Source organism: Montipora foliosa, chromosome 5, assembly GCF_036669935.1.
Source record: "Montipora foliosa isolate CH-2021 chromosome 5, ASM3666993v2, whole genome shotgun sequence".
NCBI classification, from domain to species: domain Eukaryota; kingdom Metazoa; phylum Cnidaria; class Anthozoa; order Scleractinia; family Acroporidae; genus Montipora; species Montipora foliosa.
The window spans coordinates 40,680,239-40,692,738 of NC_090873.1; the positions used below are offsets into that span (position 1 = coordinate 40,680,239).

Below are 12,500 nucleotides of genomic sequence, written 5' to 3' on the forward strand. Positions count from 1 at the left end.
ATTCTATAGTTTCCAAATAATTTTATTCTTGGCGCCTATATTTTTTGACACTAAAACTGGGTCTTACGAAATATCTTACAGAGAATGTGCTCTACCTTTAAACCCTTTGAAACTTCGGCCATCGAATGTTGAAACAAAGGTCTTTCGTCTGATAGAGAGAAATCTCTGGGCAATTACTTTTGCGTGACGCCTCGAGCGCTTCAAATGTCCTTAAAATGCGTTCTTGTGACCTTTCGGGTCAAAACACAGCAGGCCGATATCCGTCTTTGATTTGATAAGAAAATAGATGAGACCGCTTTAAATAAAGTGCAGAAAGTAAAATGATACCATTTTAATCCATACCTGTTTTTTAGTGAGAAGTGGGAGCTTTAACAATGTTTGGAACTACACTTATGTAAGCGGCCACAGCAGAATATAAACATGACGAACGTTTGTCAACACAACAACCACAGGATACCCAATGGTAGAGCGAAGTGCTCCTTACTGCCCATGGAGAAAAAATAGAGGATAAAAAACTCATAAAGCATAAAAAGAGAAAACTAAGAGAAGGAAAAAGTTGCATTTCCGAGCTTCAAGATTTCAAAATTTTCTGGCGGAGAATTTCCTTCAGGGAACCCCCTACAGGTTAGCGGCTCTTGCGTGTTAGCCCCCCCCCCCCCCCCACAATACAAATTATGCTCCGTCGTCCCTGTTTTTAGCTCTTCACTGACATAATGATGTCATCAATACACAAGGGACAAAACTGATTTCGACAAAACAGTCGAATAGTCCTTACTGATTGACAAGTTAAATTAACGGACTCTGTTGAGGGACTTCGTTGAATGCGGTTTATTAACTAGGTATCAGTTTGAGAGCCGCTTTTTATAGTTATGGACGTCTGCGGTTCATTCAAGACGATAACTGGAGGAATCTGTGGTTCCGACAGTAGAGATAGAAAGAAAGATATCCAGGTTGTTCCATTGAGCGCGTGTTCAAAAGATATTGAAAATCATCTCTCGTCATACTCGTTTACTGGTCCCGTAAATGAGGTGGAACTAATATTGTGTCGAGCTGCAATTTTCAAAATGCTAGGCAATTTAGAAAGCATGACCGTATGTCCGCGCCATCGTGGAAAGCTGGGGATTGGATGGACAAGAGGAGCTACAAGATGCAGAATACCCCTTGGTTTATCCAACCACGGAAAAGGCCGCAATAAAACCTGGCCAAAAGGAGACAGAGGACTAGGAAAACATGAATCGGAAGTGGTATTTCGTAAGACTGGTGTTTTTGTTCAGCCCGGATCTGGTAAGATACTTAAAACTCAGTTTAGTCAAATAGAGGTATACTTTTACTATTTTTAGTATTGAGCTATGTATTTTCATTTTTATCATGATTTTTAATGCCTTCTTTTGAGGAATATGCAGGTCATGCCGAGATATAATAAAGTCTCTTAGCGTATAGTCTGCTGGCAGCCGGGTTTTTCTCTAAGGGTCACTAGGACGAGCGCTTAGTCATCGCGAACTCGAAAGGGCGGTATGGCGTTGGCCGTGTAGAGAAGAAGGTGTAACAAGGGTGGTATGGCCGAGTGGGGAAGAAGGCGAGACGAGAGGCAGTGAGGACAACAGCAATAGAAACACGTTGGAATGAATGTGAAAATATTTACATATCATCCACTTTCCTTTGTCTTTGTCCTCACTGCCTCACTATCAAGCTGAATTTTAATACATCGAAAAAGGCCTATTAAATTAAGAGGCGACGCATATTTAGTTTATTAAGACTTCTCACAGTTCTCAGTAAAAAGGAGGCTTAACTAATTGTTGACAGTTTTGAAAGAGAAAAAGTGTGAATTTGGAGCAAAATACACCGCCTTTCCGACGAAACCTAGCGTTTATTTTTAGGACAGCATCTAATGGAGTAAATACAGTATCAATTAGCCAATATCAAAAGCATTTTTTCCAGTTTCTCTTGGGACCATTATAATTCCCAAGTGGAAATAAAAACAATTCCTATGCAAACTTTTGGAGGGTAGTAGCCAAAACAAATGAAGGAAAAATACCGAACATTCGGATATAACATTACAGTAGAATAACGACAAAAATTGGCAGAATAACGACAAAAATTGAAACAAAAAAACTTTAGAAAAAAAGACACCCCAACCCCGGCCCCCGACCCAGCGTTTTGGCTACTACCCTACTGGAGGGACAAACAAAGAATATTATGGTATTTTTGATATTGGCTATTAGACCAATTTCGATATATTAAAATTCAGTCCGAAACAAAAGGCATCATCTCGAGGCTCTGGGGAATAAACTCATACAAATCTTTATATTTATTCCCCATGCAGAGCCTCGAGATGATGCCTTTTGTTTCGGACTGAATTTTAATATATCGAAATTGGTCTATTGTTTCATTTTCTCAGCAACATTTTATCAATCTTGCCGAAGCACTCATCCCACCACTTAGGTAAATTATTGCCTTAGATAATACGATGCCACCCTCACATGCTTTGTGTTTCCACCACAGGAAAATAACAGTTTCTTCACGGAACGCAAATTTTCCGACTTAAATTTTTGCTTGGTAACATATTTATTGATGACATCATTATGTCAGTGAAAAGCTAAAAACAGGGAGGACGGAGCATATTTTGTATTGTGGGGGGTGGGGGGGGGGGGGGGGGGGGTGGTGGCAAAAAAGCAAGAGCCGCTAACTTGTAGGGGGTTCCCTGAAGGAAATTCTCCGCCAGAAAATTTTGAAATCTTGAAGCTCGGAAATGCAACTTTTTCCTTCTGTTAGTTTTCTCTTTTTATGCTTTATGAGTTTTTTCTCCTCTATTTTTTCTTCATGGGCAGTCCCCCTAGCTCCGCCGTCCCTGAGAAAAAGGAGCACTTCGCTCTACCATTGGGTATCCTGTGGTTGTTGTGTTGACAAACGTTCGTGATGTTTATATTCTGCTGTGGCCGTTTACATAAGTGTAGTTCCAAGCATTGTTAAAGCTCCCACTTCTCACTAAAAAACAGGTATGGATTAAAATGGTATCATTTTACTTTCTGCACTTTATTTAAAGCGGTCTCATCTATTTTCTTATCAAATCAAAGACGGATATCGGCCTGCTGTGTTTTGACCCGAAAGGTCACAAGAATGCATTTTAAGGACATTTTAAGCGCTCGAGGCGTCACGCAAAAGTAATTGCCCAGAGATTTCTCTCTATCAGACGAAAGACCTTTGTTTCAACATTCGATGGCCGAAGTTTCAAAGGGTTTAAAGGTAGAGCACATTCTCTGTAAGATATTTCGTAAGACTCAGTTTTAGTGACAAAAAATATAGGCGCCAAGAATAAAATTATTTGGAAACTATAGAATGTCTTAAATGCACTCAAACTTAGCCAAACGACAATTAAGAGATTGCTCAGTTAGGATCAGGAGGAATATTTTATGAGGGATGCTTCAGTTGACCTCACAAGACCGTCAAAATGAAGAGACAAATCGCTTGTCCGAGCGGCATTTTCGGCGGTGTTCGGTAATTTGCATTTTTCTCCGAAATAAATCCGTAACAACCCAAACTAAGTATAGCATGCTTCTTGGTACACATTACCCTTTCAAACTTGGAAGTATGAGCGAAATCGATTTTTCAAGGTTTGCCACGGAATTCAAAGGTTGCTTGATTTTTACGGACATTCACTCTTAAGGGGTTTGGCCCCTGACTACCTTGCCAAAACTTCGAAAAGAGGTCTGAAATCCACAATAAAGGCACACGGAATAAGAATAAGATGGACATCCCAGGATACAGAACGGCCGCAGGCCAAAGAACCTTCTATTATCGAGCAGTTTCTCTGTGGAATAACCTACCTGGAAGTCTCACTGAGCTGAGAAACCTTGCATTATTCAAAAAGGAACTAATGCGTCATTTACAACGAGAATGTTAGAAGCTTTCAATGATTTTAACATATATCAAATTTCTTGTCAAATTTGTTATATAAATATGATTCTAATAATTTCTTACTGTTTTATAGTTTTAGATATTTTATTGAATATTGTAATTACTTTGAGAATTTCAAACATTTAATCATTTCTCATTGTTCTATAGTTTTAGATATTCGCAACTGTTACTTTGAAAAGCCAGAATTTGGAAAGTAATGAAGTTATTATTATTATTATTATTATTATTATTATTATTATTATTATTATTATTATTATTATTATACAAGCCAATAGCATTGATCATATATGACTTTTATGGAAAGGCAACGACACGGGTACAACTGTCTGCTATTCTTTGTGACATAGAACATGGTGGTCTCAAGGCTCCACACTTAGAATCGATTATCAAAACTTAAAAGTTATGCTGTAAAGAAAATTGCCAATGATCATTTATTGAAAAATGTTTTTTATCGTATTATTGCACACGGCATGTCAGCCTAGATTGCTTTTTTTTATAGTACTTAATGCATGAGTGGCTCAAAGTAGCAGAAACGTCTCTCGCTAAAACTGACCTTTGGTTACATTGAGGCCCTGGAGATCACAAGTGCTTTCGTAAAGTATATTAAGTAGTCTGTTCAATGTCCAAGTTTCTTAATTAAATTCAAGCTTCAATTGATTAATCAACTTGATGACAAGCTGTTTTTAAAAAAAGCCATCGTTAATGCTTTCAACGCTTACCTGACGTAATCCGGTTTTTCACCATTCACTAGAGGAACAAGAAGTTTGGTCGTCTTCCAGCATTGATGCTTCACAAATTCTCTTCTTAAAGTTCCGAATCCGCAGGAAATGTATCATGAATGCTGTCACTTCCACTAATGATTTCAACTGCAGGTGACGCGGAAAACCGAGATAAGTAGCTGATTAAGGACAATAACGTCCTACTTTCCATTGAAATCGTCGAATTTGTCCATGAATCGATTAAAAGCTTTAACTAGTTTAGTCCAATGGACTCCACTCCACCACAAGTCGGAAACATTTTCTTAAAAAATGCATGTCCGGCGCCACCTTCAATGTTGAGAGTCATAAGGTCTTCTACCCCAGCGGAACCTGCAAAGCTTTGAGATCAACATTCATGATCACTAATCTGGGGAAAAGAGAAAAAAATACAACATTTGTAACTTTGTTATAGCTCCCAATAGTTTCTAACAGCTCATGTAGTGGTAAGAACTCAAACCAGTCCATAGCGGGGTATATATTAACAGACCTCTTTTGAGATAAAGCATACCAACCATAACAACCAAGCTTATGAAGCATCATTGTTTACATGCTGGAATGTCGAGATAAATGGTTTTAAATAAAGAGCGCTAATAATTAGTTAATTTTAGAGTTTTCAGAGGCTGAATACACGGCATGTGGTGCACTTCATCTTAATTTGGTATTTTGAAGAAGGCGGAGTCAATTGAAGACGCCTCCTGTTGCAATTTAATATCACTGCCAAGTTCCTGATTCTGCTTAAGTGGATAACTTTGAAGGAATTTTACCAGTTTCAGTTATGGTTAGTGATTGCAGCTGAGTGTGAGGAAAAGCCAACAAAAATATAAGGATTTGTATTTATACAACAGAAGAGTGTGGGTAATGACATCAATTACGAGAAAACAGAAATACTCTTTCTTGGGAATCAAAATCTCAGTAGCGCCTGGGAGCGAGGAAAGTAAATTAAAGTAAGCATGGCTGAACTTAAGAGGGTGGTCAAAAATGTTGGGGTCCCTTTTTACGTCACAAATGACCCTCTCCATGGGCAGAAGCTCAATTTTGCGGAAATCATTTATTCATTCCGCAATGTAAGGAAAGTGAAATTATAGAGATGGAGAAATCTTACTATTTTTATAGGCTGAGTTGAAATTTTAAGACCTTTGTAGTTCCAATGTGCAGACTTATTTTTATTATTGTTTTTTTATACAAAAACGTGTTTAAAGAAGGCAATAGCATCATATATGACTTTTATGGAAAGGCAACGACACGGGTACAACTGCCTTCTATTCTTTGTGACATAGAACACGGTGGTCTCAAGGCTCCACACTTAGAGACTGATCATCAAAACTCAAAAGTTGTGCTGTAAAGTAGATCGCCAATGATCATTTATTGAAAAATGTTTTTTATCGCATTATCGCACACGGTATGTCAGCCGAGATTGCTTTTTTTTTTATAGTACTTAATGCATGAGTGGCTCAAAGTAGCAGAAACGTGGCTCGCTAAAATACATTGAGGCCCTGGAGATCACAAGTGCTTTCGTAAAGTATATTAAGTAGTCTGTTCAATGTCCAAGTTTCTTAATTAAATTCAAGCTTCAATTGATTAATCAACTTGATGACAAGCTGTTTTTAAAAAAGCCATCGTTAATGCTTTCAACGCTTACCTGACGTAATCCGGTTTTTCACCATTCACCAGAGGAACAAGAAGTTTGGTCGTCTTCCAGCATTGATGCTTCACAAATTCTCTTCTTAAAGTTCCGAATCCGCAGGAAATGTATCATGAATGCTGTCACTTCCACTCATGATTTCAACTGCAGGTGACGCTGAAAACCGAGATAAGTAGCTGATTAAGGACAATAACGTCCTACTTTCCATTGAAATCTTCGACTTTGTCCATGAATCGATTAAAAGCTTTAACTAGCTTAGTCCAATGGCTTCACTCCACCACAAGCCGGAAACATTTGCTTAAAAAATGCATGTCCGGCGCCACCTTCAATGTTGAGAGTCATAAGGTCTTCTACCCCAGCGGAACCTGCAAGGCTTTGAGATCAACATTAATTACTAATCTGGGGAAAAGAGAAAAAAATACAACATTTGTAACTTTGTTATAGCTCCCAATAGTTTCTAACAGCTCATGTAGTGGCAAGAATTCAAACCAGTCCATAGCGGGGTATATATTAACAGACCTGTTTCGAGATAAAGCATACCAACCATAACAACCAAGCTTATGAAGCATCATTGTTTACATGCTGGAATGTCGAGATAAATGGTTTTAAATAAAGAACGCTAATAATTAGTTAATTTTAGAGTTTTCAGAGGCTGAATACACGGCATGTGGTGCACTTCATCTTAATTTGGTATTTTGAAGAAGGCGGAGTCAATTGAAGACGCCTCCTGTTGCAATTTAATATCACTGCCAAGTTCCTGATTCTGCTTAAGTGGATAACTTTGAAGGAATTTTACCAGTTTCAGTTATGGTTAGTGATTGCAGCTGAGTGTGAGGAAAAGCCAACAAAAATATAAGGATTTGTATTTATACAACAGAAGAGTGTGGGTAATGACATCAATTATGAGAAAACAGAAATACTCTTTCTTGGGAATCAAAATCTCCGTAGCACCTGGGAGCGAGGAAAGTAAATTAAAGTAAGCATGGCTGAACTTAAGAGGGTGGTCAAAAATGTTGGGGTCCCTCTTTACGTCACAAATGACCCTCTCCTTGGGCAGAAGCTCAATTTTGCGGAAATCATTTATTCATTCCGCAATGTAAGGAAAGTGAAATTATAGAGATGGAGAAATCTTACTATTTTTATAGGCTGAGTTGAAATTTTAAGACCTTTGTAGTTCCAATGTGCAGACTTATTTTTATTATTGTTTTTTTATACAAAAACGTGTTTAAAGAAGGCAATAGCATCATATATGATTTTTATGGAAAGGCAACGACACGGGTACAACTGTCTTCTATTCTTTGTGACATAGAACATGGTGGTCTTAAGGCTCCACACTTAGAATCGATCATCAAAACTCAAAAGTTGTGCTGTAAAGTAAATCGCCAATGATCATTTATCGAAAAATGTTTTTTATCGCATTATCGCACACGGTATGTCAGCCGAGATTGCTTTTTTTTTTTTATAGTACTTAATGCATGCGTGGCTCAAAGTAGCAGAAACGTGGCTCGCTAAAATACATTGAGGCCCTGGAGATCACAAGTGCTTTCGTAAAGTATATTAAGTAGTCTGTTCAATGTCCAAGTTTCTTAATTAAATTCAAGCTTCAATTGATTAATCAACTTGATGACAAGTTGTTTTTAAAAAAGCCATCGTTAATGCTTTCAACGCTTACCTGACGTAATCCGGTTTTTCACCATTCACCAGAGGAACAAGAAGTTTGGTCGTCTTCCAGCATTGATGCTTCACAAATTCTCTTCTTAAAGTTCTGAATCCGCAGGAAATGTATCATGAATACTGTCACTTCCACTCATGATTTCAACTGCAGGTGACGCGGAAAACCGAGATAAGTAGCTGATTAAGGACAATAACGTCCTACTTTCCATTGAAATCTTCGACTTTGTCCATGAATCGATTAAAAGCTTTAACTAGCTTAGTCCAATGGCTTCACTCCACCACAAGCCGGAAACATTTCCTTAAAAAATGCATGTCCGGCGCCACCTTCAATGTTGAGAGTCATAAGGTCTTCTACCCCAGCGGAACCTGCAAGGCTTTGAGATCAACATTAATCACTAATCTGGGGAAAAGAGAAAAAAATACAACATTTGTAACTTTGTTATAGCTCCCAATAGTTTCTAACAGCTCATGTAGTGGTAAGAACTCAAACCAGTCCATAGCGGGGTATATATTAACAGACCTGTTTCGAGATAAAGCATACCAACCATAACAACCAAGCTTATGAAGCATCATTGTTTACATGCTGGAATGTCGAGATAAATGGTTTTAAATAAAGAACGCTAATAATTAGTTAATTTTAGAGTTTTCAGAGGCTGAATACACGGCATGTGGTGCACTTCATCTTAATTTGGTATTTTGAAGAAGGCGGAGTCAACTGAAGACGCCTCCTGTTGCAATTTAATATCACTGCCAAGTTCCTGATTCTGCTTAAGTGGATAACTTTGAAGGAATTTTAGCAATTTAAGTTATGGTTAGTGTTTGCAGCTGAGTGTGAGGGAAAGCCAACAAAAATATAAGGATTTGTATTTATACAACAGAAGAGTGTGGGTAATGACATCAATTATGAGAAAACAGAAATACTCTTTCTTGGGAATCAAAATCTCAGTAGCACCTGGGAGCGAGGAAAGTAAATTAAAGTAAGCATGGCTGAACTTAAGAGGGTGGTCAAAAATGTTGGGGTCCCTCTTTACGTCACAAATGACCGTTTCCTTGGGCAGAAGCTCAATTTTGAGGAAATTATTTATTCATTCAATGTAAGGAAAGTTAAATTATGGAGTAAGAAATCTTACTATTTTTATAGGCTGAGTTCAAATAGTTAAGACCTTTGTAGTTCCAATGTGCAGGCTTATCTTTTTTTTTTTTTAATATACAAAAACGTGTTTAAAGAAGCCAATGGCATCTCATATGACTTTTATGGAAAGGCAACGACACGGGTACAATTGTCTTCTATTCTTTGTGACATGCATAGAACATGGTGGTCTCAAGGCTCCACATTTAGAATCGATTATAAAAACTCAAAGAAGTTGTGCTTTAAAAAAATTCGCCAATGATCATTTATTGAAAAATGGTTTTTATCGCATTACCTTAAGCCGATCGGAGGTGATTAAGCAAGCGGCCACTTCGAAGGTCGGTCGGCTGGTTTGCCTAGGAGATTTTGCAAAAATCGTACGTTCGAGCTTTTCAAGCCGCTTTTTTTGAAGTCTTTTCTGGCCAAAAAGAACCTAAACTGTCCCAAACATTGTTTATGTGTGCATTCATTGCAGGCAAATGTACAGCAAGCCAATATAAATTTTTTCTGCGTCGAGACTCGGTCATCTTGTCTGATCGACGAAGTAGAGAATGATGACAAGAAAACTCGCCAATGCGTGATGCCTCAAGCCCAGGCGGGACCTCAAGAGAAGCCGAGGAAATGAAAGGAGATCAAAGGGAAGGAACTTTATTTGAGTGTCTAGTCGTTCTAGCGCTGGAGCACTAATTGGAGACATTATAAACTGAAATTAACAATTAACGCAAATCAAATCAAATGTTAGTTTTTGAGGAGAAGGGAGACCGGAGTACCCGGAGAAAACCTCTTGACGCAGAGTAGAGACCAATAAACTCAACCCATATATGACGCCGAATCTCGGAATCGCACTCGGGCCACATTGATGGGAGGCGAGTGCTCTCACCACTGCGCCATCCCTGCACCCCCAAAATGAAGAACACCGTAAAGCTAAGAGAAATAGAGAGATAGACAGAACACTTATTTACAACGGTTAGATTTCAGGTAATGTTCTCCTTCTTAACGCTGCCTCGCTGCCTCACATATTTTGTAAAACTCACTAAAAAAAAAACGAAGAAGGCCTGAAAACGTTTGCAATTCCGGCACGATGTTGACAGAGATTCTGGCATATTTCAACAATCACACACGACTTCGCCATTCAACAGCAGACATCACTGGCAAGTTTTCTTGTCATCATCACCTTCTTCGTCAGACATATTATAACCGAATTCTCGACGCCATGTCAATTTATATTGGATTGCAGTACATTTATCTGCAACGAATGCAGGACAGTTTAGATTCTTTTTTGGCCAGATAAGACTAAGCGGTTTGATAAGCTCGAACCTGCGAATTTCGGCAAACAGCGATGAGTTGCAACCATTCTTTGTTTTGTTTGTCGCGCGGTTTTGAGGCCGGCTATGGTTGCTTATCATGGCTTATTTTGAAATTGAATTCATCATTACTGTAGCGACTGTCCACACTAAATTAATCCCTTTCGATTTATGGGCTTTTTTGTGTGAAATGGATATCCAGTCGTGAGCTGCTTTGTTTGACTGTGAAATCGCAGTCGAGTAAGCGAATTAATTCTCCTTAGCTTGACTTTGTCATCAGTAAATTTGTTGTTGTTCTAAACTGAAGAAAGAGGGTGTAAAGATTATCAGTCAAACGGAAAATGATGTGAATCAAAGAGATTACTGTGCATGCAATTTCAATTTTAGTTGACGATTAAAATTGTTTGTTATCGTTTGCATGGCTTTTTTGTTTACTGCTGTCAGCTCAGAGATGTTTGATCGCTGTAAACCGTATACACTAATGACGATTAATGCTTCTTTATGCAGAATCATAGTTATTTCTATGTACACTATATTCGTTTTGGGGGTTAAAAACGGGAGCTCCGCTTTTAATTAAGCTTGGCTAAATCTATATCAGTAGCTTGGATGCTTTTATCACCTATATCTCTTATGAAGTTAAGTTATGAACGCAATTTTAGCAACTGCGTAGAGAACCCTGAAAAATCTTGGACTTCAACGGGGTTTGCACCCGAGATCCCCAAAACAACACACCCAAAGGCATGTACAAATACCCACGTTTTCATGTGTTACCCGAACACACCTGCTTGTAGAGCTATCCCAACACACCTTGGTGTGTTCCCAAAACACACCTCAAGCTGGGTTTAATCCTTGTTCCAAATTTGACGAACGTTCAGGCGTGTTTTTCAGAAAGAAGTGTTCTCTCACACATCTTTATGAGTAAGAAAGCCCAACTTAATTAGTTGTGTTTTCATAATACACCTTACCAGGCACCCAAAACTATAATCTTACATTTACAAAAATTATTTGCACAAAACTTCAGTAGTGGTCCACAAATGGTTTATTGCCCTCTTAAAAACAAATCTTATACAATAGTTTTCAAATAACGATTCTTGATAAATTTACAACATTTTGACACGCGATTGTCACTTATTGCACTAAACCCTGTCTTGCTGCCATAGATAAAATTGTTTGGATAAGCAAATGAAGAAACACTTTTTTGTTTAGTATACAGCTGTTTCGAGAAAGGTTGTCCGAGAGAAGCATAAGAGCGTACGCCAAAATGCCGAAAGGCATTACTGTAAACTGCAAGGAGAAAGGGTGGCACAGTCGTTTAGTGCGCGGCCTTGGTGCATAAGTTCCCCAGTTTGATCCCCGGATCTCACATCCTTGTTTCTATTTTTTTCCTTTCAGTGTAGCCTAAGTAGCTTTAACTACCCTTAAAACGGAGCACTGATGGAAAAGAGGGGGATAAAATAAGCGCATCGTCGGCTTCCTGGGAGAATCGGTACTCTCTAGAGACTAAAGAAACTTTCGACGTTAAATAAGGTGTACCTTTACCTTTACCAGTTTGAGTCAACGAAAACACGACGGCAATGCTATAAAAAACGTCACCTAGAAAGACATGCTCCTGTTTTGTTACTGACATTGAGATATGAGAAATTAAGTCAAATGATCCAGGCCATGCATTCACAGAGAAAGCGACATTCTGACGACTTTCACCTTACTTACTTTATGTCATGTTTCGCAGAGGAAGTGTGAGAAATGTACCAAAAATTGTGGCGCACTTGCAGAGCAATTGTTTTTGCTAATGAACCCTTTTGTTTTTGGACGTGTTTTGGAAGCGTGATGGCGGGAGAGAGCTTCAACATAGGTCTGTGCGAACAGCCACTTCATTGATTAAAGCTATATCCTATGAACTCTTTTATCCAAAAGGCTCTCCATCGTAGGTCTTCAGTGTACGGTCGTGGCACACGTATGGGCATTCAAAAAAAATTCTTTAGAAGAATATTATGCATTCTAACACAAAAATATGCGACATTTTCACATTAAATACAACTAAGCTGAAAGAGCTTCATACTACATTGCATATTAATAAC

The 12,500-nt window shown here is 38.4% G+C and overlaps 1 long non-coding RNA gene across 4 annotated transcripts in view; it reads right to left on the minus strand.

Annotated features, from left to right (window-relative positions):
- Positions 1 to 8,637, minus strand: part of LOC138004185 (uncharacterized) — a 30,704-nt gene extending 22,067 nt beyond the window's left edge. Inside the window, exons 1-4 of one of the 4 annotated variants that reach the window (XR_011123768.1) lie at positions 8,510 to 8,637; positions 7,988 to 8,389; positions 6,313 to 6,688; positions 4,635 to 5,040 (exon numbers count right to left, since the gene is read on the minus strand). This is a non-coding gene — a long non-coding RNA (uncharacterized lncRNA). Of the gene's footprint in view, positions 1 to 4,634; positions 5,041 to 6,312; positions 6,715 to 6,834; positions 6,971 to 7,987; positions 8,390 to 8,509 lie in introns of those variants that run through there. The other 3 variants (XR_011123767.1, XR_011123766.1, XR_011123765.1) reach the window with 3 other exon arrangements.
- Positions 8,638 to 12,500: the final 3,863 nt, after the last annotated feature.